At 41.2% G+C, this 26,086-nt stretch overlaps 1 long non-coding RNA gene across 1 annotated transcript in view; it reads right to left on the bottom strand.

Moving 5' to 3' along the window:
* Positions 1-1,064: 1,064 nt before the first annotated feature.
* The window catches only part of LOC309621057, a 104,074-nt gene continuing 79,052 nt past the window's right edge, over positions 1,065-26,086 (bottom strand). Inside the window, exon 3 of the long non-coding RNA XR_014239746.1 lies at positions 1,065-1,640. This is a non-coding gene — a long non-coding RNA (uncharacterized lncRNA). The remainder of the gene's footprint in view (positions 1,641-26,086) is intronic.

Raw genomic sequence — 26,086 nt, 5'->3', positions numbered from 1 at the left:
TTTCTTGCAATTTCTATCTATTTAGTCTAGATTTTGCTTCTGTAGTTACACAAAACAAGTGTACTATCTCTTCCATTGTCAAATCTTGTAAGAGTCAGCATGGCTTAGCTTAGTCTTCTCTCCAGGCTAAACATGTAGTTACTTCAACCCTTTCTTGTTCGTTATGTTTTCTAGATCTCTCTTCAGCCTGGTCACTTTCCTAGGTATATTCTACTAATGTTACTCCTAAGATGCAATATCTACACTTAAACCTGAAGAGTTATTACTTACTGCACATGTACACTATTAGTTTGAGAAGCTAATGTCACAGGAAGCTGTCTTCCCTATCACTCCTACCACTAATTCACATTTCTGGAGTTCCCACTGCCCTCAGAGGGAGATTCTACTTTTTATTTCATATCTAGAGGGTGATCTGTTCAACATGGTGAGTATGGGTTTATGGTCTGATGAATAAAAATATTTCACAAAGGAAACAATAAACAAACTGGTGCAAGAGATCAGGACAGCATTATCTTAATGCACAAATTGGGTCTTCCAGGCAAGCTGACAATTACTTTCTGAACCGTCACTAGCTCAGTATATATAATAGAAGACGCGGATGGGGTAAAGAGCAAAGCTTTTAGCAATGTTGTTATGTGCAGATTCAGTCTAAAGAGACAACTCCACCTTGCACCTCCACACGTGGACATACAAAATGATTGCTTCAGTCCTCTTTGCCAGAGGGCACTGGTAAATGATGCGATAGTGCTACCAAGGTCAGATGAAAGCTAAGAAACAGCTGGATCTCAACTGGATCTGGCCATCCTGTCCTTGTAAATGTTAACATGAGCAAGAGGCTCTTCAGCAACAGATTAAAAGACAATTACCACACAGCTTCTTCTTTTAGGAGACACATTACATAATACCCACCTAGGTGGGCAAAATGAGATCTCCTGGCACCAACCCTAGATCTCATCTTTTCATGTCAAGCTCTTCCACAATCTCACATGGCCACTTTGACTTCAACTTTGCTGACAAGGAAAAAACAGGAAAGTCCCATGCAGAGAAAGACACAGACTCCTGTCTTGTCATAAAGCACTTTTAATTAGTTACCTGGATCAAAAAATAATTCTCACAGTCCTATTCTATATTCTATGCATATTGACTATTAAAGGTCTACATAGGGAACATTAGCCTGAATTCAGTAATCTCACACACACACACGCACACGTACACACGCACGCACGGACATGCATACACGGGCTCAGCATTTTAAAACAGTATTGGGTTTGTCTTGAGGATTTTGAGGATTTTTATTCTAGGAAGTTCCATAGGCTTGCCTCAGTCAATCTATTCTCCCACATATATAAGATGAATGTCTCCCAAACCACACACCGCTCACTGAATACTGATAAAACATAGCCATAGTTCAAGGCAAACTTCTATAATCTTACATTTACAAAGATCACAGAGAAAAGTCTTGGATTCCTCAAAAACACAGTAAATCCTTTACTCTCTTCTTTCTTATGGGTTAAAGTACCAGTTGGTGTGAGAATCAGTGGCCTCTATCTGCTGGTATTTCTTCTGTAGACATGAAGTATTAAATATCTGCTTTCTCATTCTTTCAGTTTCAGGGAGAAGAATTTTTTTCAGAAACAATTCTATGAAATAAAGCAAAGGAGTTACTATTGATGAGATTTCATATTAATCAACTTGTAGCAATTGTTTAACATGCTATGGTCAGTTAATAAATGCAATAATCAAAAAATGAAGAAAAATGTTCACTTAAAATGATACTAAAAATTTTACTGATCTTAAGTGTTTACAGAAACTTAGAGCCAGAAGGGGCTATCATGATTTAATTTAACCTGGAACACTAACAATTGCTTATATTTCCCAATCACTATGTGCCAGGCACTGTACTCATCATCTACATGTATTTTCTTATTTAATCCCCATGAAACACTATGAGGTAGATATTGTTATTATCTCCATTTCTCAGACAAGGAAACTGAGGCCTAGAGAGGTTAAGTGACTTTTTCAAATCCACACAACTGGTAAGTGGAAGAACTGCCTCTTAACTTCTGTCCTGTCCTGTCTTTTTAATTCTAGAGAAAGAGAAACTGAAGCCCAGAGATGATCAGCTATTTCTTCCAGGGCTATAAGCCTAGCCTCCTGACACCTAATCTAGTGCCCTTTCTATGGCTTCCAGCCTCTAAGCTCTTCAGGGAGACAGAACATGTTCCTGACAGTTAAATCAATATTCTTTGTTCAACAAAAACTAAAAACAAAAGCCAAGCAGGAAGTCACCTTGGTTTTGTCTTGCAAAGCTTATTCATTAAAAGAAAAAAGGAAAATCTTCTGTCCCTTAAAATAGCCCTTTCTGGGTACACTGCTGCATAATGGGCATACTCAGGCAAATGGAAGCGGGTCGATAGTGGGGCACAGAACAGCCGTCTTTGTGCAGAAAATGATTCAATAGACTTGAGTTCATTGGCTGCTTTAGGCACTGGTTACACGGTACATCCATTACTAGGGAAAAGCTAAGAGCAGTTTCAAAAATCATTCTCAATAAACCCAGAAAAAATATTATCTATTAAAAATAAGAAAATGTATTTTGGCTGCTGTTCTAGATGCTTGAATGCTGGTCGATATTTAAGTAAGGCAGAGTGAGGTTCTTTGGAAGGGATTTGAATACGTGTTTCACATAAGCCTGAAGTCAACACTTAGTTGCTGGGTTTATCCAAGGTTGGTGCAGGTCTCGAATGAAAATCAATGAATTGGGTTTCAGATTGAATATCTAATGGTTTCATATTGTGTTGGATTTGTCCTCCCATTTATCTCCTGGTCCATGCTTTGCAGTCTCTCGGCACAAACACAGATCATAGCATATAGTAGGTGCTCGATAATTGCTGATTCAATGACTGATGGGTGGGTTTGGCTCAAATTACCAAGGTTCAAAGGCTGGACCCCACTTTTTAGAAGGACTTGAGAAACATAAAAGAGGACATAAAGGAGATATCTGCTCTTCTGTGAGGCTCTTTGAATGAAACAGAAGAAAGTTTGCAAGTATTATTTGCTTTTCTTTGCATTGTTTTTTCCCTCCATACACTGGGTAACTGCAGCTCCAAGCAGATCTGTGTATAGTACTCTGTCCTTGGCTCCAGATATGAAATCCTGAGATTTCAATTATAATGTGTGAGATAATTAACCCTATGTCACAATATGGTTTTGGGAAAACTGTAGCATGCACTTTGCCAAGTTCACAATGATATAGAAGTGCTCGCCACCCACCCCCAACACACACACACACACACGCACACGCACACGCACACGCACATACACACACACACATACTGTCTAGCTATAGAGCCAGCAGGGCCATAGGTAGTCCTAATTAAGGAAGGAAGCCTCTTCCAACTAATGTTAATCTGTCTTCACTCAAGGGCAGAAAGCGGTCAGGGAGAAGCTCATCTCCTGAGATAGATGGAAACAGCAACTGAGCCCTTTGGCACCATCCATTCTTCATCTAGATGTCCCCTTGGTTCAGTCTTCCATAAAGACATTTCCTGCACATCATTTATAAACTTGAAAGGGAGGCAATTGATCAGAGGAGTTGTTCCAATATTCCAGGGAGGAGAGCTGGATTTAAAATAACCTTAAAATCTACCCGCAGCTGCCCATTTCTCAGGGCTGTTTTGAGAAGAAAAGGTCAGTGATGAAACCTTAAAGCAAGTAAATATTACCTTGCTTCCAAAGAGTTCATACATTAATTCCTTGAATTTTATTGCATAGAAGCAATAAAACAATGCTTTAAAAAAAAAAACTAGTAAATGTCAGAAGTACAGACTTCCCTGGTTTTCCTGGCACTCCTCTCCCAGCCTCTTTAGACATTAACCCAGCAAGGCATGCTTTGAGGCTTTGCCCTTTAAACTCTATACAGAAATGAAGAAAATCTCTGGGTTCTTAGGGCTACCAATTTAGGGACAAAGGGCCAGCTTATAAGGAGGGGTTGGTAGACTGAAGGAAAGTGTGTGAGACTGGGGATTAAAAAGGGTCAGTCTTGGCTCTGCCACTTTCTACTGTGTGCTCTTCAACAGGTCAACTGCCCTCTCTGGGACCCAGTTTTCTCTTCTATAAAAGGAAGGAGGTTGGGATAGATGCTTTCTGAGGTCCCTTTGAGGGTCAACAATTTATGATTCGTCATCATTTCTGACTTTCTTATGATGATGGAACAAGAAAAGCAAATGAAATAAAAATAGTTTTATTTGTAGCAAGATTACCAATTTCCAGAGAGTTGGATATGAACCAGCACTATCATAAATTTCTATGAGAAAAGCAGAAGCTGTTTGTTTGGCATTATAACCGCAAAAACATGTGCTAATCAAAATGTCATTTCCCCTCAGTAATTAAAGCCTTGGCAAAAAAAATCCAACTGCAGCCAAAATTGCCTGGCATCAGAGAGTGTGGGTTGGAGTAGTGGAAAGCCTGTATAAGGTTGGAGTTTGGAGTTCAGAGTTCAAATTATGGCTCTGCCACTTACTAGCTGGGTGACTTTGGGAAAGCTGCTTAATCCCTCTAGGACTCAGTTTCCTCATCTGTAAAATAATGTCCATATGTTCAGATTGTTGTAAGAATTAAATCAGATAATGTACCTAAATACCCTGGCAAGTAGCAGATGCTCAATGAATTCGTCTCTTCCTCTTCCTACCTACTCCCCCAATATAATTCATAGAAAACTCAGTTCCTGCTCTTCAGAAATGTATAATCTAGCGATCAAATCAGCAATAATACACTTGAGAACAATTAGATAAGAGTGTCAGACAGCAGATGAACGGTAAAGACCCGAAGGGGTTCCAAAAAGGCTAACGTGGTCATGTAAGCTTCTTAGAGGAGGTAGGATTTATAGACGATATCTCATTTTCATCTTTGCATTTTAAAAATGTATGAAGAGAGATTTTTGTTCTAAGTGTACAGATGAGGAAATGAGCTCAGAGAAGGTAAGTGACTTGTCTGAAGTCACACAGCTTATAGTGGGAAGAACTGGGACTTGAATCCAGGTTTTCTGGTTCCAGGTGCAGTGCTTTTTTCAAAGCCAAGAGGCTAAGCCTGGATAGGTAGAGAGGATTTGGTTAGGGAGAGAGAGTATGAGGCAGGAGGTACAGCAGGAAAAGAGATACAGATATAGCAATGTTTGCCATCAGAGCAGAACTACCTCACCTTCTCACCACCAATTGCATCAACCCAGATGCACCCACTCTGCCTTCCTTCTTGTAGTAATAGGTAATATGCTCTTTCTTTTATCCAAGTTCAAACACTAGATTCCAGCTCATCTCACCTTTTTAAGGGCTCTGTGCCTGCAACCTTCTTATTTCTCACTTCTCAATTTCTCTCCCTATTCACAGAAAAACTTTTCAGAATGGTTGTCTCTAATTGCTACCTTTATTTCCTCACTTCCCTTCCTCTTTTCTCAGGCTCCCAATTCCACCACTCAGCTGAAATGGCAATTATCAAGGCCAACAACGGCCTCTATCTTTGCCAAATTCAATGATCCTTCTCAGTTCTTATCTTTATTCATGTCTCAGCAGTATTTGACATGGCTGATTACTCCTCCCTTCTGAAACCTCCTTCTTCCTTAGTCCTCTAGAAATTCATGTTCTCATGCTTTTTCCCTTATTTGGCTGCTACTCCTCAGTCTTCTTTGCTGGCTCCCCTTTCTTCTTTGCCTGACTTCTAAATGTTGGAGTATGAAGGCTCAATTCTTGGCCCTTATTATTCTGAATTGTGTCCTCCCAAATTCATATGTTGAAGCTCTAACCCCCAGTACCTCAGAATGTGACTGTGTTTGGAGATAGAACCTTTAAAGAGGTGATTAAGTTAAAATGAGGCCTTTGGGGTGGGCCTTAATCCAATCTGACTGGTGTCTTTATTAGAAGAAGAAATTTGGACACATAGAAACGCCAAGGGCACACATGCACAGAGGAAAGGCCATGTGAGGACACAGCAAGAAAGTGGCCATCTACAAGCCAAGGAGGGAGGCCTCAGGAAAAACCAACCCTGCCAACACTTTGATCTTGGGCTTCTAGCCCCCAGAACTGTGAGAAAAGAAATGTCTGTTATTTAAGCCACCCAGTCTATCATATTTTGTTATGGCAGCTCTAGCAAACTGATACAGACATCTTCTCTTCTCTGTTTTCAGTGTCTATATTCATCATCTTTCTGATTTCATCTAGTCCTATGGCTCTAAATACCATCTATTTGCTGACAAGTCCCAAATTTATATCACTAGCCTACCCATTCCTTATAGCCAACTATCTATGCCGCATCTCCAGTTGGAGGTCTAAGAGGGATCTTTAACTTAACCTGGCAAAAACAATATTTTCTTACTCCAAGACCCATGCTTTTAACCATTGTATTAAATTAGAGCTATTTCCTTATACACCTCTATTAATGTGAGCTGTGACTGCATTATTAGTTTTTCCTTTGGTCTATTTGTTTTTGTTCTTATCAAAATACTGGTGACTCACACTATACTTGAGATATTTTTCACTTGGAGTGCTGTCAGGGCAAATATTCCTCATGATGTACTTTGGCAATTGACTTTTTAAAACGTAAATGCAGTTCTTTCACTTTATCCTTGTTAAATTTCATCTTCTTGGTTTTGACCTATCCTTATAGCATGTCAAGATTTTGAAACTCAGTTCTGTCATCCGTTATGTTACACTCTCCCTTATCTTTGTGTCATTTACAAGCTTGACAAACACAACTATTTTCATCCAAGTCTTAAAAAACCAAGTTGAACAGTGCAAGATCAAGAAGAGAGCTCTAGGGCGCTCTAATAGAGAGCCTTCCTCCAAGCTGTCCTCCATCGAATATTGTACACTCTGGCCATAGCTACCTAAGCAGTTGTAGATATAGCTAACTAAACCACCATTTAGCCCTTATATCACCATCTTGTTCTCTAGGATGTCATATGAGATTTTGTCCAAATGACAAAATTTGGTTCCTGCTGGAACCAAAATATCACCGAATGATGGCAGAGGGTAGCAGTGAGAAAGGAAAAGAAGAGAGATGAGATCTCTCAAAAGAACATGAATTTGATGGCACTTGGGTATGAGGAGAGAGGAGAGACATTCAAGCACAGTGCAGAGCTTGCACCCTAACATCTCATGGATTGCAAATGTGGGTTTTATTTTTTGTTCTACACAGAGATTTTTAAAAATGTGATAGGTTGCCTGACAACACGAATAACTCTCAATAGCATTATGCTGAATACAAAAGAGTATATACTGTATGAGTCTATGTATACGAAATTCTAGAATATGAAAATTAATCTATGGTGGAAAAAGATCAGATCAGCGCTTATCTTGGGTGGAGAGATTTGACTAGGAAGAAGCACAAAGGAACTTTCCGAGGTGATGGAAATGTTTTATATCTTTTGCAAATATCTTCTCCCATTCAGTAGGCGGCCTTTTCATTTTGTTGATAGTTTCCTTCGCTGTGCAAAAGCTTTTCAGTTTGATGTAACCCCATTTGTTTATTTTTGCTTTTGTTCCTTTGTCTGAGGAGACACATCCAAAAAAATATTGCTAAGAGCGTACTGCCTACGTTTTCTTCTAGAAGTTTCATGGTTTCAGAGCTTACACTTAACTACTGATTCCATTTTGAGTTTATTTTTGTATGCAGTATGAGAGAGGAGTCTAGTTTGATTTTTTTTTTTTTGCACATAGTCAAGTTCTTAATAAATAATAGGGTTCTTTCTCAAGGGCTTGAGTGAAAGTTGTCGTCAAGATCAGTAGTGTTGATGAATGGTAAATAGGAGAACGGTGCTAACCTTGACAGACACAGGGAAGTTGAACTGGGATTTGGGGAAAAGAGTAGTCAGAGAGTAAGATGTGTCCAGTTGTAGGCAAGTAGAGTAGAGGAAATGGCTCGACATTTGAGTTGCAGCATGTACTAGGCATCTGAAGACAGGAAAGTGAAGTTTACAGCAGACGTCAGGGCTGGACAAAGTTTAGAAGAGTCCCCTTTCAGTGGGTGATAGGTGGAACCATAAGAGTGGGTGAGAACCTTGAAGCAGATAGTAGAGAGGTGAGCAGATGTTCAAGGCGTGAACCTCAAAGACATTCCACAAGTTGGAAAGAAGAGAAAACAGACGTAGAGAAGTAGGAGTATGCCCCCCAAAACAGGAGAAGAGAGTGTTTTAAGGGAGAGAGGTGTGAATAAACAAAAGCTTGTGGAAGTATAATGTAGAAAAGTGGTCTCCACCTGTTTGTTGAGCCATAGAGAGACCATGAGATGCAAGCAAGGGCTTATGGCAGCCTTCCTTTGACCTGCTTGCTCCTCTGTAGGCAGGTTTTTATATGGCAATCAGGCCACAGTCTATCATGTGTAAACCAAGTGTCGTGTTCTTTAGGCAACAGAATCATCTGGTTGCAATCATAGTTCTGGTAGTCCTACTGTGGTTGAAGCAAAATATACTATCATAGGGAAGACAAATAAAATGTCTTCTTCATACCAGTCAATATTAGACCTTGGGGGAACTGGGAGGGGAGATAAGTGGTAAGCTTTTTTTTTCATTTATTTATTTAATTTATTTATTTTTGGCTGTTTTGGGTCTTCCTTGCTATGCGCGGGCTTTCTCTAGTTGTGGCGAGCGGGGGCTACTCTTCGTTGTGGTGCGCGGGCTTCTCATTGCAGTGGCTTCTCTTGTTGCAGAGCATGGGCTCTAGACTCACGGGCTTCAGTAATTGTGGTGTGCGGGCTCAGTAGTTGTGGCTTGCGGGTCTAGAGCGCAGGCTCAGTAGTTGTGGCGTACGGGCTTAGTTGCTCCGTGGCATGTCCAGGATCTTCCCAGACCAGGGCTCGAACCCGTGTCCCCTACATTGGCAGGCGGATTCTTAACCACTGCACCACCAAGGAAGCCCAAGTGATAAGCTTTTAACCTTTTCATATTTCTTTTCATTGTGACTTGGTATGACACTGATTTTGAAATCAATATTATATTTGACATTAATTTATAAATATGGGACTCAATATTTAGTCATATTATATTATATTATATTATATTCCTAAAATCCATGGCTGAGTTACATTAAATCTCCCAACATTCCACAGTAAATGAAAATGGTCTAAACCAAGGTAGCACTATGATTTAAAAACTGTTTATTTTTAATCTTTAATTTTTTTAAATTGAAGTATAGTTGATTTACAATGTTATGTTAAAAACTGTTTTTTTTAAATCACTACTTTAAGACAATGTTATACTGGAGACATATAGTTACTTTTTATACTCATATATTAATGTGAATAGTTGTGCTGGGAAAGAATAGGATCCTTATTTTAGCTCAGTGTCAGATTTTCTGTTTGACACTAGTTGTACATTGATTTTAAAGAAATGGGTAAGAAAATGCACTCTTAATCTTTAAAAAAGCTACAGTATTAATTCCCTAATCATCATCATTTCCCAAAATTCCTCTTAAAAATGCTCTTAGCAAATGTATTTCCAGAAACTCATGAAATTGCACTTGGGATTTCCTCTGTTCATAAATTTAGCAAGCTACTGATTTATCCGCTTAGCAAATAAAGCCACAGGAAGGGTTTTGCAAGTTTCATCTATTTCTGCTGTTACCATTTTCCACTAGGCTGCCTAGCTTGCTTCTTTAAGCCTAACTTAAATGTTCCAAATGTTAGCAGTTTTCATTTACAGCTTCCAAGTGATAAGATCTACAAAAATTTCGGAATTCATATTTGGAATCAAATTCTTAAGACGCACCCAGAGACCAAGCTATTCAACTTTTCCAAATGCCAAGCACAAGGATCTGTTTACTCACTGAGAAATTTCAGTCAATTGTCCAGGTATCTTTTGTTTTCCTTCTAAAAGGTGGGTAAATATACCATAAGACAAAGAAAATCTGTGCCTTAATCACTAATGTGCTTACACTTTATTTCTCATGGGCACTATTTTAGAACTGAAAGTAACCGGTTGGATTTAAATAAATAAAATGTATCATTGTTAAAAACAGTATGTCTTGAGATAAACCAGAATTCTCCTTCAGCATGTTTCAAAATTAGTTATAAACTAGTAAATGATGGGGGATGAAAAGAAGTGACAAAACATCAAAAAGCTTCATCACAAACCTGAGTCCCGCCACCGAAGTATTTTGACATGAGCTGACATCTTTTTCATCTTGAATAGTATTAAAAATTGTTTAATTAGGATCGCACAGTTTGCTTCAAATTGAAATCCAGTGACGCTCTTGTTGTATAGTAACTTGTAAAAGATTTTCACAAGGTAAGCTGTAATCACCTGATCTTGAAAAGGAAGAGATTTCAAGAGAGTCTTCTATTCTCGAATGAAAACATAAATTATATTCTTTTGTATTTGAATCACCCATCTTCTTTTAAACTTCATTTATCACACACTCTCTAACCTATTGTACTAGTCAAATCTTCCATGGACGCCTTTGTTTTCACATACAGTCAACTCTTGATTACCTCAGTTCAACAATACAATTGAACCAATATTTATTGAACATTTGTAAACGGTACAGCTCATCTAAAACAGCAAACCATTTAAAAAAATAATTCATATTTGGTTTAGGAATACGTTATGATTTTATTGTAAAAATACCTTGATTTGTATAGTGCTTTATCAATTTCAGAGTACTTTCACATGCATTATCTCATTTGGTTTTATGCAGATTCACTTCCCTACTTAGGAGAGGCTGATTTGGCTTAGGCTGATTGATATTAATATTAATTTGCATTCACGAAGCACACACTGGCTGAACAGCAGGAGCAGGAGGCTGGAGTGTGCTGGGGAGAAGGGGAGGCTCGTCTGCGATCACAGCTCCGAGGCGGACAATGGCACTGGTGCACATAATAAGGCGGTAACGACCGCACATACACGCTGGCATATATGCCTTAATTTATTTTTCCATTGCTATTAACCACTGAAACAGGCATTTTGGAGGTTCAAAATGGATAGGTAATTATGATGGGCAAATAGGATGGCACAGTAATTGTGTTTGGATGAGTCACTCACTCGAGATCTAGTAGTTGAGGAAACCTTTGTGACTATCAGTATTGACTCCGGAAAAAGAATTTAAATGGAAATGAACGAAGTAACCACAGATAAGACTTCCGCATCAGCTCAGAAAGTGGGGGCTGATGGCAGCAAATCCATTAGCAGAGGAGCTTTAGATACTGATTTTAGCCAAACAACGAGCAGCAGCCATTTTACCTTTGGTTGCACTGGGAGGGCAATACGAGGTGTGCAGAGAATATAAGCACTGACTTTGGAGACTGGGTTTGAATCCCAGCTCTTGTACTTGTTAACTATGAAATTCAGCTGTACTAGCTGTAAAAACAAACAAACAAACAAACAAAAAAACCAGTTCACTCGTCCCAGGATTGTTGTGGGGATTCCAGGAGATAATGTGTATAAAGCACTCAACTCAGGGCCTGGCACATAGTAAGCACTCAATAAATGGTAGCTACTACTTGTAGTAGCTTTTAAAAATGATCTTAACTCATCACTTATCCTCTGTGGGAGAAGCACTCACACTCTCACGCCCAAGGCAGCTATTTGGAAACAGAATGGCTGTAGCAGGCATCAGACAGTTGGTCTGGGCAGCAGGTACAATATACAGGGGCAGGTAACTAGAAAGGAAGAAAGACCAGGTTCATTACCCTTATGCAGAGAGTGAGCTTAAGAGAAGCAGGGGTTAGAGCAGATTGCCCAGCTGAAGCAATCCGACAGAGGGAGGAAGCCAGCTTCACTGCTTCCCATGGCGTGATGTGACGGACAGAAGGCGGAGAGGCCTTAGTCTTCTCTTTAAGTGTGGATCACAGGAGTTCTGACATCCATGGCAGATCTCCACGAGTCACCTCCAACCCCAGCAGCCTAGAATGGCAGGAGAGGACCACAGGGGTCTAGGCATGGAGAAAAGAAATTTTTAAGAGGATCCAAAGCAGCAAGGCGGTCTGACTTGACTGATCAGGGCCTCTATCAGGAGAAGAACACACACAGGTCTCTTAGAAACAAAGAGGCCACTAAGACCAGAATCAATGGCATATGCAGCAGTCATTCTGGATTAATGCAATGCCTTCTGAGCAGAGACAAAACATGATGGGGTTAGTTCAAGTTTCTTCAGACGGCAAAGTTCCTGTTAGTCTCTTCGTGGCCACAGATCCTTTTGGAAATCCAATGAAAGCTATGTATTCTCCCAGGAAAGAAGCAGATGTACTCCTACCCACATAATGTTACATGCAATTTCAAGGGGTTTATGGACCACATTAAGCTCAGATTAAGAATCCCTACTATCCAAGGAGATAGGTTAGACTGGAATTGGTATCACAAGATGTGCTGGGAGTTCCAAATCTCAAGAGATAACAAAATAGCTGTCCAGTGTTTAGCTCAGTATTGAATGAAATGGGATGCTTCCCATTTCAGTTAAACTTCCTCATCAGTACCTGGGGCCTAACCGTCCCAAGCAACAGTGCCATTTCATTACCAAACAACCCCTAGTTTCCACCAAAGGAACCATACTATCTCTAGTGAATGCCTCGTGGGTGCTAAAGGCCATTCTAATAAGGAGGCATAAAAGAAGAGTGAAACTCCAGAAAAGTCATCTTCCCTGTTGGGCGAGAGATGGTTTCAGAATTTCAGCTCACAATCTGTCATTTACCTCTTTATATCTCCACCATTTGCACTAAGAAGAATTAGTATTGGGCCCCAGAGCCACTATTTATTTTATGTGCTACCTTTCCCTTCCTCTGCGCTGCCGCCAGCAGACTCTGTGGGGAAGATGGCCCAGCACTAGCTGAGCACTTCAATGGTCACAAGTGGAGTCACCACCATAAATAATGGAATATTTCTTGTTTGGACACTTTCAGGTTCTACAACTCCAGAAATAGCAATTTGAATGACTTAATTTTCTTCTCCATTGACTTTAATGAAGATCTCCTTCGATTCAGCCATCCGGCAAACGTAAACTCTCAAATAGTACTGTGAGTGTTTGACTTAGGCCAGGAATGTCTGAGCAATGGACTTTGGTTATGCAACTGAAATATGAATTTGGATTAAAAGCTCTCACGACAAAGCCCTAAAAGGTTAGGTGCTCATTTTAAAAATTAGCACACTCCAATACAACTGCAGTGGCATTTCAAACGCTGCAGCTGATGGACCTAAAGCCCGCGGACATTTACACTTCTTTTGATTTTGTTTTATTGTTCCCTCAAGGACGCCTTTAGCATCCAACTATCACCCTAGGATGCTCGGATACTGGACCTCTCCCCTTCTCTCTCTTGCCCCTGGTGGCCGAGCAAACCAAACACAGCCTTAAGTGAGTCTTGATAGGTGTCATGTATGAGTGCCAGCACTGAGGAGACCCTGGAGACCCTCCCAGCCACATGACCTGATTTTATGCTGGAGGACACCTGAGCTCGGAGATGGGAAGCACTGACTTTGAGAAATCTGGAGGCTGGACATGAAAAGGCAAGGCTAAACAAAGGTAGGAGAAAGATGAAAGTGGGTGTCAGAAAGCACCCAGGACATAGAAATGAAAGTTCTCAGCCCAGAATCACAGCCTGATTTTAGATTAAGATGAGGACGTCAGTTTTCTTGGATTGAAGACATTGATAGCTTAATAATCCAAAATCGCCTGGGACGGGCATGAGCTTTGTTAAAGGCACCTTCCTTTCTTTGCATTTCCTGTGTTTTCTATGTTGACCTTAAGATGACATTAACAAAAACCTTGTCGTGTATTCATTTAAATGTAATGACAATTTAGATTAACTATTGTTAAATATTCTCCTTTAGCAATTGTAAAATGAATTGTCATTTAATCACAAGTTTGTCCTGGGGCTAACCTAATAATTATCATACCCTGAAAATCCCCCTCACTTGCAGGCGTTCTCAGGACATTAAGCCACCAGTTTCAAAATTAATCTCCCTGACTGGTGTCAACAAGAGTGACATCATTGTCAGCATGGGCCAGCACCGGTCTACCCTGACACATCAAGATTAAACTCAGAAGAGCCCAAATGTCTTGGCTGGGCAGGAATGGTCTGGAACACCCAGAGAGAACGAGGTGAGACCAAACACAGACTCGCATACTTTCAGTCTCAAAACAGAACCACCTTTTGTGCATTGAACTGATACCTTGACTCCTGTGAGTCTGCGGGCTTTTGATTTGGCCATGCTTATTCTACTCCTCTATGCACCTCTCCCACTACAAACACTTGAGTGGTTACACACTGTTTGATTTTTTTTTTTTCAGCAAAAAGACAAGAAGATCCAATGATGTGTACAATAGCTTATGTTTACTCAGCCCTTGTTGTATGCTGGGCACTGTTCTGCTTGCTCTACATGCTCACATCATCCCATTTAATCCTCGCAATAACTCTGAAGTACGTACTGTTATGACCCTGATTTTACAGCTAAGAGGCACCAAGGTTGTCACCAGTCCAGGGTTATGCATTTAGTAAGGGGCAGACCCAGGGTGTGAATTTGGATCTGGCTGGCCCCGCAGGCTCATGTGGCAGGGTCTTCTGCCTCCTAATCCACAAGTGTATATATAAGTGTTGCCTTGATAGGTTCATGTCAGCTCTCAAGATACCAGAGCATCACAATACTAGGAGGTCACTGGCCTGAGCATATGGTGATCCCAAGGGCTTAGAATTTGAATGCTCATCCCCGTTTTACACCATCTACCTTTTTTGTCCTCACCCTCATGCTTGTGCCCCTCCGACTGAAGTGTCTTCATTTAGGATCTGGAAAATCCAGTCCACCAGTCTTGAGGTTTTTCTTCCCTTATGAGCTGGGGGGTGTGGTGTGGGGAGAGAAGAGAAAGAAGACAGGGCCCAGTCTTTGCCCATGAAAAGCTCATGTTCTGTCTTGTCTGGATTCTGTGAAAGCCCAATGGGTTGATTGTAGAAGCCTGTCTCCAACACCACTGGAGAGCTGTACATAAGAGTCTGCAGGAACAGGGCAAAGGGAAAGAAGTTTGAAACAGATGCGCTATAGAGTCAGCGGCCCAGAGACAGCCCAAGGTCATGCAGTGAAAGGCACCAAATCCAACTTGACTGTTTAAAAGCTTTTTTTTTTTTTTAAAAAGGGTATAGGGATTTTTGCCTTCTCCTTCTAATCCACACAATTAGACAATTTAAGCATATTGTCCATATGCTGAAAACCATCAAATAGGTCCTTTGCTAATTGTTATGTTTTAAGATGTGGAGATGAGCCTCAAGAGAAAGTGTGGGTCTTGGAAACCTGGTCACAAGTCAAATATTCCCCCAAAATGTCTGTAGATAATCAGAGAAATTCAAGTACAGCCCTTGCTGATTGATAGGCGTGACCAAGCAATTCCCCACACTCTATAAAGCCGCCTCCACGCAACCACCCACATACTTGCTGATACCTGGGAGAAAAACAAAATAGTTCAAGCTCTGATGGAAATGAGAGAAAGCTTTGAAAAGGCTGTTTTTTCCACTCCAGAAATAATATATTGCCCATGACCATCATTTCTCCATCTCCCTAAAGAATCAGCCTTCAAAGATTTAAATAACTACAAGGGGATTTAGAAAGTCAGACCAGAAAGAGCCACAGGCAAAGATTAGTGTCAGGAAGGCTGACAGGTAAATTGTGATTATGGTGTGCTAGGTGGAGAGAAATGTGTGTAGCCCATCACGAATTTCCCTCACTAATTTCCCCTAACGATGGGGTGGCCCAACCCACATGATCCAACTCCATGGATTAGGAAGGGGGCAAAAATTATAATAATGAGTATAAATCAAGCTTGCTGCGTCACCAAACATATGATTATTTAACACTTAATGAGCACCCACAGGATGCTGGAAGTGGGTTCATCTCAACAATAGCAGCTTATTTTTTTATTCATAACACTTCATGGAAAGCGAGTAGCACAATATAAGAGTTCAAGTTCACTTCAGGTTTCCAGTTCCTCAGAAGTAGGGAATGATGTTATTGGGGCCAGGCCAGATTTGTAAAGCCAATGAAAAAATCATTCCTTTTGGCTATTCTTTGCTTTGTTGTGACTAACAAATAAAGGAAGGGAAACGAGAAAAAAAAAAAGAAGCAAGCCTGCCACAGAGCAAAGCAGATCAGGGGAAACGCATACCACATTCAGAAGCGGGGAAAACCATCCCCGTAAAGAAAAATAAGGCAAATGCTTTGGTTCCGTGTGGAGAAATGTTCGTCCAGCGATCATGCCTCTGTCTCTGACACTTGTATCAGGACCAGTGTAGGACTGCAGTCCTGGATGGAGGAGTTCCACCATTTCTGCCCCCAGAGAGCCATGCTGCTCTCTCTTCCCCCCTGTGCCCACATGCCTGCCATCCTTGAATTTTCACTGCTCCAAGCCCAGCACAGGGTCTGGCTTGCAGTGGGAGCTCACGGGATTGCTGTTTACATATCTCCTACTTAGACCGCAAGCAGACCCAAGATGTGTACAGAATCTAAAAATAGGCAATATCATTGGGTTTGGGAGCTGGTTTTAATAAGCGTGGGAAGGAGAGGCTAGAAACCATGGAGTGGTGAGCCAATACCTCAGAAAATGGAGAACAGTCACCTGCAATTCCATCCAGAAATTACCACTCTTCACATTTTAGAATAGTCTTTGTTTTTCTCTTGATTTTGATGGTCCATTGGACCATATCTGTCTTTTTTCACGTCTCCCTTTTTCATGGGACCGTGCATCAAGACTCCACGGGAATAAAGGAGCACCCATTTCTTTAACATCTCATAGAGCGCCTAGAATCCCCAGAGTGGGAAATGACCTAAGAGGTCATGTCATCCAACTCTGTAATATTTCAAATGAGAGAACTGAGGGCCAGAGGGTGGGAAGTGACCTCTCAAGGGTGCACAGCTAGTAAGTGGCATACCCAGTATTTGAGGCCAGGTCAGGCCAAGTTCAAAGTCAGATGCTTAGCCACTACACTGTACATATGGAATAGGTCTCCTTCCTTTCTCAGGGGAAACAAGACCTGTTTATGAAAATATGACCTCTAATATTACACAGTAGCACATAAATTTAATGGAGAGAGAGAGAGAAGGGCCAGTCAGGGAGAGCTTGGGCCTGGCAGGTTGGGGATGATTTAGTCCATCCATTTAACGGGCAGGTGTTTTCTGAGCCAGGTACTGCAAGTATGAAGCTATTGGGCTGAGACATTTCAGACAGGGAATGAGGTAGAGGAAAGGCAGAAGTGGATATGATAAGCCGATAAGCCTGTGTTTTTCTAGGGCAGAGTGAAGGTGGGTTGGCTGAAAGACAGCATAAATTGGTAAGTAGGAGCATTCATGTTCTCACTCTCTCATTCAACTCACATTTATTGAGCAGCTATTATGCCTAAGGCACTGTAATAGTCAGTGGTGAGCAAAAACACACACTTTTCGGTCTTCAGGGAGCTTACAGTCTTGTGGGAAAGACAAATTTCAGTCAAGCAATCCCATTAATGTAATAATACCTTGAGATAGCTGCTCTAATGGGGAAGGACACACAGCCTTATGAGATCTGGCTGATGACAGGGGAACAGACAAGGAAGACTGCCAGAGGAGAGTGATGCTTGAGCTGAGATCTGAGAATGAGTAGCCCTCCTCTGGCTTCCACAGTCACCTGGCTTACCTCTGTCCTAGTATCGGGTTGCAATTGCCTGTTTACTTCTCTGGCTCTCCAGCTAGATGGGAAGCTCCTGGAGAGGAGGGACCAGGTCTGTTGTGTTTGCTGTTTTATTCTCACTCCTAAGAATATCTGCTCAGTAAATTGCTCAGTAAATACTTGTCCAGTGAATTTGTGTCTGTACACACATGTGCAAATACACAAGTGCATATGCATGTAGGGGATGGCAGTTGGTAAGAAGAGCCTGGAGGAAGGGCTGGATGGTTACGAGAGTATTTACACAGCTCCATAAACTACTGTGCCCTCCTAAGATGCTACACTGAATAATAATGATAAGAGCCACCATTTGCTGAGCACTTACTCTGCGCCTGGTACTTGGCGTATGTGTCATCTCCTTTAATTCTCATGAAAACCCTTTGGAATAGGCATCCCAATTTTATACATAAAGAAGTAACTAGGTTCAGAAAGATTAAGTAACATGTTCAAAGTCATTTAGCTAATAAATTGCAAAGATAGGACTTCTGAACAAAATCTGTCTGAGTCCAAATCCTGAGCTTATAGCCACCAAGCTGAAAAATGCTGTGCTTACTTTAAGTTGGGTGCTTATTGCCTTTTGGCAGTCTCTCTGACGCCTATTCCAAATGTCCCTGTGCTCCAGCCACACCCAGCAGAAGCAAGAGAAGTCTGGACGCAGGAGCCAAGGAAGGACAGAGGTACGCCTGTCTCCCTGCTGAAGGACCACACCTCAGTGGTAGAACTTCAACACACAGGTGTTTTGATCTTTTTCTAGAATTTCTTCTAAACCCTCTAAAACCATGGTTCTCACACGTTTCTGTCTCAGGATCCCTTTACACTCTTAAAAATTATTGAGAACCTCCAAAGTGTTTTGGTTTTTGTGGGTCATATTTATTGCTATGTATCAGATTATAAATTAAAGTTGAAAAATTGAAAAATATTTATTATTTCATTTACGAAGAAGAAGATCAGAAGTCCATCACAAATATTTTTATGAAAAATAACTATATTTTCCACAACCACACTAAATTTAGTGAGAAGAGTGGTATTCATTTATGTTTGCAAATCTCTTTAATGTCTGGCTTAACGGAAGACGGCTGGATTCTCATATCTGCTTCTGCATTCAGTCTGCAGCTATGTTGTTTGGGATGCAATATATGTAGAAAAACCTATCACACACAGGTATGTAGTTGGGAAAAGGAGGAAAGCATCTCAGGGATCCCCAGGGTTCCTCCAATCCCACTTTGAGAACCCAGACTTTGAGACTTGCTCTCCTAAAGTCTCCTTGTTACCTGGAAACATTATATTAGGGCCACATCTATGCCAAAGGAAAACAAAAGAGTGCCAGGCCTTTTCAGGAGGAAAAACATTTCAGAGCTGCCAGACCACCACAAAAATAGACTTGGCTCCATTGACATATATACACGACCAAATGTAAAATAGATAGCTAGTGGGAAGCAGCCGCATAGCACGGGGAGATCAGCTCGGTGCTTTGTGACCACCCAGAGGGGTGGGATAGGGAGGGTGGGAGGGAGACACAAGAGGGAGGAGATATGGGAACATATCTATATGTATAACTGATTCACTTTGTTATAAAGCAGAAACTAACACACCATTGTAAAGCAATTATACTCCAATAAGGATGTTAAAAAAAAAAAAAAGAATAGCCCTCCATGAACTGAATCAGTCCAGGAAGCTAAACAGCCTGATTGCCCAGGCTCAGAATGGGCTAATTTAAGGACTGGCAGAGGGGCATATAATGCTGCTCGGGAATTGGTGGCACAGCTAACTTCTTCCCAAAGTGCCCAGCTGGAGAGGGCTTTCCTTAGCAGTCTTTTTTTTATCTCAGATTTTGAGAATGGCAGGGCCAATTAAAACACCCACTCCAGTGTTCCAGGCTAACTCATTACGTTTCCATTCATGCGTCATTATTATTAAAGGTAATTGTAGGCAGATGAGAAGAATCCAAAAATGCCCGTTGAGGCCCTCACGCCTTTTTTAGAGAGAACAGAATACATTTTGACAGGAGAGAACCTTGCTGAGTTCTGGGATTCTGAAATTGGAGGTCGGGGGGTGGGTGTTCATTTATGAGTTGGCTAAGTACAACCACCTGACTCCTAGTAAGTAGAGGAAGTTTTCTCCACACTGATTACAAAATAACACTGAACCTGACTGCCCAGAAAATCCAACAGCTGTTTAAGATTCTCTATGATTGGTGGGTTAAGAGTGGGTTGGGTGATGGGGAAGCATGGTAGTTCCTGAAGGCCCAGGTTTGGAGGGAGTTTAGGGCCTTGCTCCCAAATCTGGGAAACCCAATCATCCACTTCTAATGTCATTGTCAACTGATGTCTGGAGGCCTGTTTTAAAAGGATAAAATGTGAAATATGACCTGAAAAACAATGTCACTTAAAAGCATACAAGAGATGTCCTTTTTTTTTTTTTTTTCCAAGTTTGCCAAGGGGTCCAGAAAGTGGACGGCAGCTTTGGGAGAGAGGCAGGCTCTGCTTTGCCTGCTCTTTGAGGGGTGGGGATCCAGCTGCAGAATTGCCTTGTATTGACAGTAACCACCTTTCCTGCTCAGCAGTGCCTGGGTCCTTCTTTGGCAACATTCTTTCTTCTGCTAATGCCATCTCTACGAATACCTGCTGACTTGCTGAGAACCAGAGAAGAAAAACACGTGAACATGTAAATTGCATGTTCTTCTGCTCTACAATGGCTGCAAGGGCTTTGTGCAGACAACGCAGGGAAATCATTAAAGGAGGGAGGGGTTCAACTCTAAAATGTGCATCTCTCTGCCTTCTTCTTGTCTCCCACCCTCCTCCCCATCCCATACATGCAGATGCTTCCCCACCAGGGGTTGTGTGATGATATTTTGGAAGGTGGCAAAACTAGATAGTCGGGTAAACACGAGTGAGCTCAGCTAGGACATTTTTGTGGTGAGACAAAATTTCATGTTTTATCTAAGCATCTGTAATTTGGAAGCTCATTGTTGTTCAGGCTTTCTGGTTAGGGACGGCAGAAGGAAAGTCAGAAGAGTATTCTCAAGATCTGGGAACTCTCTAATGGATGTGTCTGCATGGGGAAGTTGTCCTCAGAGTGAGGATTATGGTATTTCTGGGACTGTTGAAGTGCTCTGTGACATTCGCACTGACCTGGTTGGGCTGCCAAAGTGCTACCTGGATATATTCTGTTCCTCTCTGCCTATGTATCTCTCTGTCTCTGTCTTTCTCCTTTTCTCCACCTCGGTTTCACTCTCTCTGTCACCCCACACCCCGCATTTCAGCACCAGGGACCTCTGTAGAGGGTGGTATCTGCCCCACCCATCTGTCTGCTTCTATCCTTGGATCCTCCGCATCTTGGCCGCCACTCACCCTGCAGAATCTCTTGCCTGGCCTGGTTAGCCTGGGGTCTGAAGCCCTTCTCTCCCAGCTCCTCTGCTCGGCTTCTTTTTCACTCTCCCTATCAGGCCCGGTCACTCCTTGGCATTCACAATTGCTAACCCAGCCCCTTTCACATGGCCTGGGCCTCTGAGAAGTTCTCCACTGGCCCAGACCTGGCAGATTTCGCCAGATGCTCTAAGCTTGTGATGGCTTCAGCTCAGTCACATCAGAGGTGTGAATAGGGCTCAAACTTCAGAATGGCTTCTTCAAGCAGCAAGATTGTTCACATAAGAATGTAACAGGTTGTGCAAAAGAGAAAGCATGTTTCTTGGAGGCTGCATGGTGTAATAGTTTTAGACTCTCCTAGACCTCTTAGTCCCCGCTTGGACACTCACTAGCTGCATGATTTGGGGCATATTATTTAACTCTCTCATGCTTCGGTTTCCTCATTTTACAGTGGGGGAAATATCCACCTCTACCTCCCAGAGTTGGTGAGAGGACTAAAAGAGATAATGTGCGTTGATTGCCAGGCACATAGTAAGTGCTGAAAATGATGCTAGTTTTCTTCTCCTTGTGGCTGAATGTCTCCAAGGACATTTCTATTTTCTACTTGCTTTCTTGATCTGGAAGCAGTATTCCAATTTTCCTGATTCATTAACCATGAAACATAAGCCGACCTGCATATAATGAAGACATGCTCAAGAAATTCAAAGTCTGGAAATTTCCCAGTTTCCTCATTCAATTTAAACAAAACCAAACCCCAAACAATAAACAATCAAAATTATGATGAAGAATATCTCATTCAACTTTAGGAGCACCAACACACATGTAAATTTTCATATATATACTGTACTAATAGAAACCCCTTAGTCCCCAAAGCCCTATGACCTCTAAGTGTACTTACTTTGAGTGGAGGCCAAATGCACAGTAGATGATGGGATTCCAGAAACCCATGTTCCAGCTAGCGGAACATACTGCCCCCAGTGCACTATGAAGGAATGGTTTATGTTGGGGTGGGTGTGGCGGGCAGGAGGGGCAGGAAGGAAAAGTCAAAGGTCTTTCAGTAAATCGAAGGCAGAGACAAGACCAGAGCCCTCAAGATTGAAGCCCTTGCCATTAGATTTCACCTGTCCCTCCAACAGTCTTTATAGGATCTGCCATTGTCTTAGGAAGGCTGCCGGAGGTGATGACAGCAGTAAATAACCAAATCCCTGCGGCCATTCTTTATCTACCGAGCATGCTTCTAATCTTGTCTCCCTCCTTTCAGCAGCAGTAGCTGCCTTGTCTTCCCACTCTTCTCTTATTTCAGGCTTTCCCTTTCTCCAGGCCTCATAGTGTCCCTGTAAACGCTCATCCAGGAAGCACCAACCTGGCTTGGGGCCTGGAGTTGAATTCCCAGTCCTCAGTTGGTGACATCCTGTCAGCTTTGGCACTGAGGCCTAGGGTGGGAGAGAGAACTGGATTCAGTGTGCTCTTAGGACAAGAAGCAACTTAATGAGCAGAACAAATGGGAATGACTTTGAAGTCACTGGCCCAGGGTCCTCAAGAGGAACTGGTTTCAGTTGACTCTGTATAATCCCAGAAGTAGCCAGAGCGGGCATTTTGGGCACCTTAGTGAGGCCAAGGACAGATTCTGTGATAAAGTCAGGGAAACAGCGTTCTTAAAGTGCTAGAGGAAAAGTGAGGTGGCTAAGATTAATGAAAGGATGAGGGCAGTATGTATGAAGTTTATGCACATCGGTCTCCTTTCCCCAAGAATTCATCAGCTAATCACAATGTGGTATTAGCCTCAAGTGTCTCACAATTAAGTGCTAATTCTCAGTGAAGCTGATATTATAGAATAATAGCTCAAGCCAGAGTCCAGGATATCTCAATGTGAAATAAAAGCTATTTAATATGTTAAAGAGGACAATCATCAGATAATGTCCATTTCCAATGAATTTGATTCCTGCCGCATTAGTCATACCAGTGAAAACACTTTCTTTCCAAAACAATTGAGATGACTTCTGCAGTCATAAACACATCAGTGACACATTACCGATAAAGAACAATTCTCTTATCTCAAAAACACAAAATATGAGTAAGGAAGGCAACCAGTGGATTCTACTACATTTACTATTTCAGGGTCTGAAAGATGATAGTTATACTAAAGTACTTCCTAAATTTCTACACAGATTATTTTTATTTATCACACCCCTCCCTAGCTAGAAAAGATTTCTACATAACAATGGTCCATGTTAACAGTGATTATAGTCGTCGTTATCCATCATGAACGTAATTCTTTGCCCAACAGTTTCACAATATTTTTAGCAGTATTTTTAGAAGTCGCCCTTTTATGGACTGAATGTTTGTGCCCCTGCAAAATTCATATGTTGAAGCTCTAACCCCCAATGTAATTTTATTTGGAGATAGGGCCTTTAGGGAAGTAATTAAGGTTAAATCAGGTTATAAGGCTGGGGCATTAATCCGATAGGACTGATGTCCTAACAAGAAGAGAAAACAAAGACCCCCCACCCTCTCTCTCTCTCTCTCTCTCTCTCCATACACACACACAGAGGAAAGGCCATGTGAGCATATAGGGAGAAGGTAGCCAAACGCATGTCAGGAAGAGAGCTCTTACCAGAAACCGACCTTGCTGGCACCCTAATCTTGGATTTCTGGACTCAAGAACTGTGAGAAAATAAATTTCTGTTGTTTAAGCCATCCAGTCTACGGTATTTTGTTATAAAAGCCTGAGCTGACTAATACAAGACCCTAAAGGGCATCAGTCCTATAATTCCTCATTGTATGATGTAAGAAAAGCTAAGAGTTTCCCAAGAAAAACCTCCTTAGTGAGGCATTCAAGGTGCTCTAAAATTTCACCTCAGACTAACTTTTCAACTTTTTCTCCCTAAACAATATTCTTCATGCAAATACTTTTCACATCCATGCCCTCAAGTCAGTTCTTAACACTGTCACCAGTCTTGTTTACGCCCTTATCACCTTATAGCTGGGACTATTGCCAGAATCTCTCCTTCACCTCCAGCCTCTTCTGCCTCCCAAAGCCACAAGCACCCTACTGTTGAGGAGACTTTTTAAAATCTCAATTTCATGTTATTCTCTTGAGCATAAAACTTTGCAGCTCCATACCTATAGGTTCATTCCTTGCTGGCTTGAGTTGGAGGCCTTAAGCCTTTTTGATGTTTTTCTCCCCCCATTTCTCCTGCTAAGTACAGCTAAAACCCTTGCTCATTGTATATCAAAAAAATAAGACTCTGAAAGTTGTACAGAAGAAGTCAGACCAACTTCAAACCACAGGACCCAAGGAACAACATAGTAGTGTGTGGTCCCTGGATTTTCTTTTTGCCTTATGTATCTAGGACTGGGTGTTAGAGAAGGTGGCAACCCAGAAACACCAACAGATATATAGACAACAAAAGCCTGCTCTCTCTAGCCAAAGGACCAGGAAAGGGGCAGTCTAGCAAGAGAGAAAACGTCTAGACAATAACCACTCCACGCCAGCCAAACATTCCAGAAAAAACTGTGGACTCCCACCTGAGCAAAGGCCAAAGTGGGGAGCCTAGACTTCTATCCTCACCACTCCGAAATGAGGCACCCCAACTCCCTCACAGAGAAGGTGTAAGAGAAAGCCCAGCAGGGAGCTGGGATACCACCTCCCAGTGGTAATGAGGCCACCCCCGCACCCATTCATGATACAAATTCTCAGAAAAAAATAGAGATATGGCAGGTCAAAAAAGACCCCCAAAGAATTTCTCGGATAGAAAACTACAATGTCTGAGATGAAAAATACACTGGGTGGTATTAATGGCAGATTAGACATTGAAAAAGAAAAAAAAAACAGTGTACTTGAAGATATAGCAATGGAAACTATCCACTATGAAACACACAGAGAAAAAAAATTAATGAAAAGAGCATCAATGAACTATGGGACAACTTCAAGAAACCTAATATATGTGTGGAGTCCCTAAAAGAGGAAAGGGGACAGAAAAAATATTTGAAGAAATGCTGGCTGAGCGCTTTCCTCATTGAGGAGCAGAAAATCGTTGTGAAAGTGTTGAAAGCACAAGCGCAGAGTCAGAAAGCTAAATAAAAAAATGAAGCTTCTTTGAGTAATAAAAAAATCAAAATGCAAAAAAAAAAAAAAAAAGAAATGCTGGCTGAGAAATTTCTAAATTTGATGAAAACTATGAACTCATAGATCCCAGATGCTCTACAAACCCCAAGTATGAAAACCATGAAGAACACTATAAGAAGGAATATCATAATCAAATTTCTCAACAAAAATGAAGATTTCAGAAGATTTCTCATGAGAGAGAGTGTAAGTGAAAAGACAGTGGAACAACACTTTAAAGTACTAAAAAAAGCCCCCAAAACAAAAACTATTAACCTATAATTCTATACCCCATGAAAATGAAGATAAAGTAAAAACTTTTAAAGACACATAAAAGCTGGAAAAATTCATCATCAGAAGACATGCACTGCAAGAAATATTAAAGATAGCCCTTTAGGCAGAAGTAAAATGACACCAGATGGAAGTATGGTTCTACACAAATGAATGAAGAGCACCAGAAATGGTAGTTACATGGGTAAATCTATAAGATGTTTTTCTTATTATTTAAATCTCTTAAAAAGATAACTGACCATTTAAATGAAAATTATACACTGTATTGTGGGATTTATAGTCTATGGAAAAGAAAATCTATGGCATCAAGGTCAGGAGGTAGGAAATAGAAGGATACTATTAAAAGTTTCTTATACAACACATGAAGTGATATAAACTCACTTCAAGGTAGACTGTGATAAGTTGAAAGTGTATACTATCAACTTTAAAACAGGCACTAAGATAACAAAATAGACATTATAACCAACAATGGAGATAAAATGGGATAATATAAAATATTCAGTTAATCCAAAAGAAGGCAGAAAAAGAAGAAAAATATCACTGACAACAGATGAATTAAACAGGAAAAAAATGCCAAAATTATAGACTTAAACTAAACCATACCAATAATCACATGAAGTATACATGGTCTAAATACCCTGTGGTAGGCAGCCTCTAAGATGGTTTCC

This window comes from Balaenoptera borealis (assembly GCF_965194805.1).
Source record: "Balaenoptera borealis genome assembly, chromosome: X".
In the NCBI taxonomy this organism is placed as follows: Eukaryota; Metazoa; Chordata; class Mammalia; order Artiodactyla; family Balaenopteridae; genus Balaenoptera; species Balaenoptera borealis.
The sequence above is the reverse complement of the archived record's forward strand: the minus strand, read 5'-3'. Positions and strand labels throughout refer to the sequence as shown.